General features: G+C 41.4%; 1 pseudogene; it reads left to right on the plus strand.

The window, feature by feature from the left end:
• Positions 1-281: 281 nt before the first annotated feature.
• LOC116697308 (zinc finger protein ubi-d4 A-like) lies at positions 282-9,176 on the plus strand (annotated as a pseudogene).
• Positions 9,177-9,387: the final 211 nt, after the last annotated feature.

Here is a 9,387-nt window from a genome sequence, read left to right on the forward strand (position 1 = left end):
GAAAGATTTTTAACTGTGTTGAGAGTGTTCACTATCATGTTGAGGGTGTGGTTATTAGACCTGTTGAAGTGTCCAGTGCCATTAAGGAATTGGAGGAGAACAAAGCGTGTGGTCTAGACCAGGGGTCTTCAACGTTTTACAGGCCAAGGACCCCCGAACTGATGGCGAGAGGGAGCGGGGACCCCCTAATAATATATATTGTATAAAATTGTGTTATATCAAACTGGTCACAACAAGGACATTTTAAGAGTAAAAAAATATGGAAAAAAGAGAATGGATGCATGAGGTAATAATGCATATACAGTTACAGATTCAGATACCACTGCATACATAATAGCTCAATAGTGTTAGTTTTACAGTGTTATTATTTTTAAAGCTTAATTATAACAATCAGTGACTTTGTTATTTGACCTGACAGTGTCCAACTTTCACATTTCAGGCTGGGAGAGCAGTACTATGAGATGCTATGGAGCAGTGGTCATAGTTACAACGCTCGCTTATGCGCTGAGCGCAGCATCCTCATGCCTTTCTGGACTCGCAGACTGTGTAGCCAGTCTAACTGTTACATCTGGATGGAGAAGAGACACCGGAGGCAGGTATGGCATAAGTGCGAATGATAATAACATTAACAATATTATCATTAGTTCAGGGTGTTCCTGCCTCAAAGGGGTCTTTTCTGATGGCAGATAACAAACGCTATCTGCTATTTACATTTAACGCAACTCTGACTAGTTTTATGAAAGTGTTTAAATTTAATACAGATGGCATGCAGATGGGAAGCGCAGCTTGCCAGGCACAGACAACAGCGACTCTAGTTTCCCAGAGCAGCATAATCACTGTGAGAGTCCTGCAAAGATTGGACTGCACGGTTAAACTGAGTATCCCATTAGCGCTGTCTTCACATGGAGCATTCAGGTTCAGTCAAAACAATGCAGCTTAGCTGGTTTACATGCCAGCTGCTAGTAAATATAGCAGCTGTGGATGAGATGGGCTGACTACTGAAAACTCAGCCATTTTGGCGCTGTTATTTTCCTTGGCACTGGCTAAAAACCTCTATGGGTGCGGCACTACTTTCTCTGTGCAGGAAAAAACCCTGTAGTTGCCTTTACAGTTCATGTGTTATCATGATAATAAAATCAATTAAAAAGCATTTTACAAATATCTGCAAACTAATGAAAACATAGAAAATTAGTATAGAAGTTCTTCTTTTAGTGATTTGTATTTTTTGTATTTTAATTACAATGTTGTAGCATGTCATCTGTACAAAAAATACACCTTTCAACAGCAAACGGCCCGGTATTTAGTGCAACGGAGCACACCAAAACCTACTCCGCCTGCTGGTTCTTCTATATGTTTGTTCTGTGTCTCATCAGGTGTAGCTCCAGGCAGCTGTACACCTATCCAGCCCGTCGCTGGAGGAAGAAACGCGTTCCCACCCCCTGAGGACCTCCGCTTGCCTTCCCTCCTTCAAAGAGGTATCACTTGTCTTCCATCACAAAAACAGTCAAGTGGGTTCATTCATCAACCTTTAGTAAAATTTTAATGTATTTAGTCAATATTTGATATTTAACGGTTGCAGGAGTAGGATGCCCGTTCTGTTAATTAATTTGGTATGTTTGGTGTGTCTGTTGTTTCTGTGTTCATGTCATGTCAATGCATGTGTTACCAATTTGCTTGGTGTGTATAGCAGATTTGGAGCTGGGTGAAGTGATGCTTTGGGGCTGTGGATGGCAGCAGCTGGAGGCCCTGCTGAAGGGGAGCCCCTCGACAGGAGAGCGGAGTGTCGGACCTCCTCGGCCCTGAAGATGACTCAGTAACTGTGGAACCTCTGCACCTCAGCGGCCACTCACACGTCCTCTGGGCGTGTCCGTAAGGTGTGGCTCAAAGCTGGCTTAACAGTCTTCCAATGCAACTGACATCTAGAGTCTCGCAGTACAACTCATGACATGCGAAAAGGCGTTTAAAGGCAAATCCATCTGAGCAATTAATATCGACAAGTCAAAACAAACTTTCAGTCACTCGAAAAAAGTATTTGTTTAAGGAACACAGGTCTTTTTTTTGCAATAGTATTGTTACTTGAGCACAGGCAAAAGAGCAGGAATAGATTTGGTTGTTATACAATTGTCTTAAAAGTGATGCCTAATGTTTCATTTATTTTTTAATAAATCCTTAAATTATTTTAGCTTTTAACTTGAACTTACCTATTTCTCCAAGTCAGTCGTAGGCTGGTTTTCTAAGGCAGGGCAATTTTTCTCCCAATCTTCTCATAGCTTACCTTATGAGAAACTGTCTGCTTCTCCTACATGTTTTTGTTAAACATAGTAAACTGTTTTAATGTTAAATTAAATGACAAAAATGAAAAAAGAAAACAGTGAAGCAACGTTGAGGCATTTTTATCAATCATCAAACTCTAAATGTAATAAGTAGGAGAAGTTAATATATTCAATACAGTGAGACCTAATCCAGAACCCTCTCACGCAGCGAGTCCTTGACCATGACGACTACTTAGATGACCTGATGATGACGACTTTGAGGACGAGACCCCAAAGAGACGAGGCAAGAGCAAGTCCAAGGTGAGTACACGTCTTTTGTCCATTCCTGTGGGATTGATCCTTCAAAGTGTATGTGTCAACTGTTAAATGGGTTCTATAGGGTCGCAGTGACACAATGGCAAGAAAAAAACAAGAGGCTGCCGCTGCAGCGCTGGAGGAGAGGGACAAACCTTACGCCTGCGACAGTGAGTAGAAGCTTCCTTTGTCAGAAAGAAAAGCTTTTGCTTCCCCATCCCAAAAGGCAAAACCAAGCCTTCTGCATGCGTGATGTGATCTGAAAAAGCCCATCTGGAACTAAGTTTGATACATAGAAATTTGAAAAGTTGCCTCCGAATTGGTTTCTTTCTTTCTTTTTGTAATTTTTTTCTGAAATGCCTCACCTACGCTGTATGAGTTGGTACTAGCGCATCAGCGAAATATTAACCATGTGAAATAAGACTGGTAGTGGGTGATGAACAACTGGTTTGTTGTGGTTCCCCCCATCAGCCTTTTTGGAACGAGTTAGAATACCGCCATCACTTTACACACTTTGTATGACTGTTTGTGTGTGTCAGTCTGTGGAAAGCGCTACAAGAACCGTCTGGCCTGTGGTACCACTATAACACTCTCACCTGGGCGGGAGGAGGGGGCGAGGAGCGAGGAATCGAGGCACCACCACCCTCGCCGCCTGAGGAGCAGAAAGTGAGTCACTCTCTAATGTTGAGAGGAGACAGAGGGGGGAGGCTACATTCCATGTAGCAGGTGTTAGGTTTTGTACAAGGGAAGTCTCTCTCTCATTTTTTTGTTGTTGCTCCTTCATTTTTGATTTTCATGATTTTGAATCCCAATTTTGGGATAAGACTCAATGTTCCTGACTAAAACATGCTTGCCACAGTGGGAAGTTATGGATTATTTTGTTAAGTATACACCCTCTCCCCCCCACCATATTTCATTGCATTTTGTTTCTTTTGTGGCAACCGTTAGCAAATCGATTCACTAAGTGCGTTTGTCAGTTTTCACTCATTCAATAACTTTAGGGTCTTAGTTACAGTAGATACAAAATACAGTGACGTTTGTCTGATGAACATGTTTGTAAAACTGTGCTGCAAAGTTTAAATACTTTAAATATTTATTTAAACTGTATTTTACTACAGTTAGACAAACAGCAATATATTCATCTGGAAGAAAGATAAGATAAGATTATTTAATTCATTATATTTAGTTTTAAAGTGACAGTTTAATGTGCACTGAATGGTTTCTTCACTCATTCTCATACTCAGCAACAAAGAAGGGTCCCAATGGCTGGCACTGCCCAATGACTACTGTGACTTCTGTCTTGAGACTCCACTTTAAACCAGAAGACTGGCCAATCAGAAGACTGGTGTCTTGCTAGACTGTGGACGCTCAGGTATGAAACTTGTCATTCTCATTATTACTTTAACTTTTTACTAAGGCTGATGCACCTTAGGAGGCTTTCACACCTCACTCGTTTGGTCTGAACATTCAGACTTTTTAGTTTTTGTGTCAACATATTTTTCTTTTTTTTATTATACATATTTTTAGGACAAACAGTGACAAAACAATTACAATCAATAACTGAGACTGGGAACGCGTCCCAGGGCCAAAAAAAACAACAGAGAGGAAAGATGGGAGGTAGGGAGACCAAACAACACATGCGCGAAACACATCCACAGAACAGACACAAGACCAGGGACCAAAACTTGCACAAGTTAAAGCAAAGGCTGTAGCCCAGACCGCCACGATTCAGCGATGCTCAGCCAAGTGTCCAGAGTCTTTCCCGCCCTCCTGAATGTGTGCTGTAGAAAGTTCCATATACACTACATCAAAGAAGGAAGAACATGCACGACAGCAGTCATGAGGTGTTTCCAACGCATTGCAATCATTCTCTTAGCAGCTGTAAGTCTAGTGTTTGAGTTCCAGAGAGCTGAAAGGCGACAGATCATTCAGAATCAAGACATTGACAGAAAAGGCACAGTAATATAAAGGTCCCATATAGTAATGTATTTACTGTATAAATCCAAAATGACCCCAATGCGTCATTAGATATTAGAAAAATTAAGTTGAAATACTATTTTTCTGACAACAATCTAATGCCAGTATTACACCTTTTTGTAATTTCCGTTCCGTAATGGAATTTGTGTGTTACCAACTGCCCAGTTGACAGCCAGGCCGGGTTGCCAGATTACCTGTAAAAACGTAAACCAGCTTGCTACAGCTGGCAACGTTAGTACAGCCATGAAAGCAGCTAACCACACGAGATCACGGAGATAGATAGATAGATTCTACCCACCTAAAAAACAATATGTTTCACGGTTGCGTGACCAGAGACGTAACAAACCCGGTAATATTGGAGATGTATTTGATAGATTGAGACTTTTAGAGCCCAAAAGGATGCTGAGTTGGCTAATTTCCTCCTGAACAAGTAAGCATTAGCTGGTTAATTTATCATGGTACTAGGGACGGGCATGTTACGTCATTTCAACTTTGTGTACTCACATTGAATTATATAGCTATAGTACCATGAGTTGTTTACATACTCGCAAAAACTTGAGACAGAGCCAGTAAAGTGAACACCGCCATGCTACATGCTATAGTCGGGAACATAGCCTCCGCTGAGCGCGGCCTTTATGACTGTCAGTATAGCCACTCTACGTTAGCTACTCCGCAGTGCTGTGAAGTAATATTGTTAGATAGCGTCTAGCACATTGTTGTGAATGCTGCGGTCTCAGCCTGGCAACAAACTTGACTTTGGGTCTAGAAAGGAGGGGGCCGGGGAGACAACTCTCCAGTATTTTGGAGAAATTACTTCCTTGATCGTTGAATCAGTGTGGATCAGTCAAGAGTCCTTTTTTGGTTCTGATCCTCTCTCTCTGAATGCTGTTTAGCGAGATATGAGTTAGGCAATCTTTGATCACTGGATAGCAAGTTTGGCCTTTGTATTTATTTAACCTGCAGGTATAGGAATAACAATTTCACACAGCACACAGCACAATGTGTAAAAGTCTCCACGAGGTAGAAGAAAAAACTGGTTTATATAAAGTACATCCAGAGTCTAAGAGCACACCTTTGTTAACAGACTCATGAACATTTCTGACAGACAATAGAACACAGGAGACAGTCTGGTCCACCCTGTTTCTTCCCCCTGCACACCATTCAGCCCGAGGTTACCAATCCCTTTATCTCAACTGCCGTTGAAAGAAAGAATGTACAGGGAGAGATAGTTTACAGTAACTTTTACCTTATCTAGTCCCGTACCTAAAACAAAAGTCACACAAAAGATTCAACATGTAGAATAACCATAAAGAGAGCAAAAACAGAAGATCATTATTAGAATGTAATTTCTTTCCATGTACTTTTATTAGGCAGAAAGTGCATAAAAGGCTTCTAATTCTTTCATGTGCTGCATTTTAGAGCTATGTACTCAGAATGAAACTGTAGTGAATTTGCTGATCTGTATTGCGATACTTCTAATGCCAGTCGAGATCAATCTCAGGCCTGGGCGATCCCGTGCCCAGACCCTCTCAATAGGAAGGCAGAATGGCCAGACATCACTAGAACTGATAAAGCCTAGAATACCATACCACAGTTTTTAGGCTGTACAGTAATAACTTCAGGATATGATGGATGGGCAAAGGCCTCTGCCAAGGGACATTGTACACCTTGAGTGCTGATCTTAATTGAAGGTAAAAGAAAAAGAGGAACGTGTAGATTGAATGTGTTCTGCAAGTCAGGATGGTAGCTAACCTGCTAAATTGTCTTTTAGACAATGAAACCCCTTTGTTCCCATTGAGGGGCTGTTATCGGCCATCCACCAATCAGGAGGGCTGTATTATTGAATAAAGTGGAAAAGTGTGCCAGTTCAAGCTGCATGGCAGTGTGTTTCAGCCAATCCCCAAGTCTTGATAAGATGTGAATAATGGGGCCAAAGCATACTGGCACTGTTTGTTAGAAACATGGGCAAAAAGACATCATGTGTGACCAGCTCGTCATGGCACCTTCTAAGGTACCCGCAAACAGAAACATCTGGACTAAACCAAGTGAGGAGGGGCCTCGACAAGAAGGACCAAACATTCTTTAAAACCATTGTTTAGAGCAACAGAATAGTTACGTTGAACAATCTGGTTTAAGCAGGGTTAAACCTCATGCCTAAATAATTAAACTGTTTAACAATGGGATGTCAGCAGAGATGGTTGAATTGCGGGCAGTCTCATTTAAATGATGTAGTGCCAACTTTGACCAGTTAATTTTAAAGCATCATAGTTTCCATACTCCTGCATGAAGATAGAAGGTAAGGGATAGACCGAGGGGTTCTCTAAAAGGCAAAAAACATTGTTTGTGAATAATAGGAGATATTGCTGTTTTGTATGAATGCATATTGGGACACATAATCAATTGGCGAATAGCTTGAGCCAGCGACTCTAGAGAAATAAAAATAGTGCAGGGACTTAAGGCCAACCTTGACGGGAAAATCTAGAAACTGGAAATAAAGAGGAGTGTGTCCGATTAGACTTGACTGAGGGATTACAATACAAAACTTAAATCATACCAATGAAAGTTTACCAAAGCCCATCACCTCTAAGACCATAAAATGGCCACACAAGTCTGTCAAAGGCTTTCATTGTGTCAAGAGAAAGAAGTGACATGGGGGTCTTGCTGTTCTCTGCCGCATCGATTGTGAGAAGGCGTCTAACATTAACCACTGCTAGTTTCGTTTGTATAATCCTGTTTGGTGGGAGTTCACTAATTATGCCATACGAGACTCCAAACAACGGGCTAGGAGCTTTGCAAAGATGTTTATATCCGCGTTAAGCAGACTCAGAGGCTAGTACTAAGCACCTCTGTAGGATCTTATCTTTTTTCAGAAGTAGGATTTAAGGCTGTGTTAACATCCCGTGAATTCACCCTTTTCAATAGAAGTTAATCATGTCAGGAGGAAAGGGTCCAACTGTTCTCAAAAAGTGGCATAAAATTCCAGGGCAATCTCATCAAAGCCTGAGGATTTTCCCTTTTGCTTACTCTGTACTGCCACACTTAATCTTCAATAGTAATCATTTGTCCAAGCTAGCTAATTCCTCTGTAGATAACTGAGGCAGGTCAAGCTAATCAACCAACTTTATAGTTTGATCTGAACCAAATTACAGGTGTGCGTTACAAATCAATCAGTTACAAGTATTGGGCGACGCAGCTCACCTATTGACGACAACAGGACGTATTATGCCATGTCTAGTTATTTAGTGCGATGGCATAATTGAGTCTGACTAACCTGATCAAATGTATACACATTTAACAAAAACAATCTTAGTCCAGACCTTGGTTCACATCTTCAGTTGTGAAAAAGCCTTAGTTACTGTTCTATGCCTGTCAAACTTTCTGCTATCACATTGCATAATTTCTTTTATCTTACTTGAAATCAACATTTCTAACATGTCCTCTCCTTCCTGCAGGCCATCCAACATGCCTGCAGTTCACACCAGTGATGATGGCTGCAGTGAAAACCTACCGCTGGCATGCATCGAGTGCAGTGCTGCAATGTTGCGGCACCTCAGAGAAGATGTGAGCCCTTATATACATTGTTACTAACCATAAAAACACAATAGCTCCATCTTCAACCTTTACATTATTAAATCACAGTTCAGTCCCCTTTCTGCTCTAGATTCCTGTACTGGGGTTTAATGCAGCCTAGCATGTTGTAAATATTGTAGACATAGTTTATCTCTTTTTTTGGCCTGTTTACTTATTTAGTTGTTGGCAGGTGCTGATTGTTTTGCGGTATCAGTAATAACATGATGTTGTGTTTTTGTAGGACCAGCTGCTGTTCTGTGATGACTGTGACAGGCTATCACATGTATTGTCTAAGTCCCCCCCATGACCGAACCCGCAGGGTAAGCTTACACTGGATACTGCAGAAGTTAACAGACTCGAAAGACATGTACATGTTGTCATTCATCCTGGTATCATCACTTTTACTGGGTCAGAGGCTGTTACCATGCACACCGCTTCACCCAGTATATCCAGTCACCTTAATGTCACCCGCAGTCTGATCTCGTCTCTCTCCTATAATCATTTCCTTTGACACCTCCCTGAAATTGTCATGGGGCTACCTGCCCTTTTTCTCATAAATACATTCTTTATATGTTTCTGGGCAACAGCTTAATATAGTAATGGCTGTTTGGTAAAAGAGGATTTATTTCTCTGATTTGTAATTTACTGCAAAATAAGAAAAAGCGTTTTTTTTGTTGGATTATTGCTAAGATGTTAAAAACAAATAGCTTTGATTACAATTACAGGATGAATCCCCAGCCAAGTCAATGTTCATGGTTTGAAGGCGCTACAATCGAGAGTTGCTTCACACCGTCACTTATCGCAAATATAATTTTACATCATATGAATAGTGATTATTGTCTATCAATTTGTTTAATTTTAAATGAGAATGCACTTTCTTATCTAAATAGGACTAAACAAACAAAGTGATTGCGTGACTAGCTGGTGGTGGATTTCTACACCCGCGGTTCTTGAGCCTTCTCTCACTGTTTCTGTGTTGTACAGGGAGCTGAGCTGCCACCTGTGCCTGCTCTGCTGAAGGATAAGCCTCATATACCAGCAGAACCAGAGCTCTGCCCCTGAGTGACATCGTATCAACAAGTCCCGCCCCATCAGTAACGGGACCTGCCCCTGATTGAAAACAACCTCCTCTCAGTCCGGAGCCCCAGGCTCTGTCCAGATGTAGCAGGCCAGATTGCAGATCAGCTTTAGAAGTCTTAATATCTACAGCGTCAGTGGGGGGGATCAGTCAACACGGGATCAATCTATCACTACCAACCTGCCTCCAAAGCCC

This window comes from Etheostoma spectabile, chromosome 10 (genome assembly GCF_008692095.1).
Source record: "Etheostoma spectabile isolate EspeVRDwgs_2016 chromosome 10, UIUC_Espe_1.0, whole genome shotgun sequence".
NCBI lineage: Eukaryota > Metazoa > Chordata > Actinopteri > Perciformes > Percidae > Etheostoma > Etheostoma spectabile.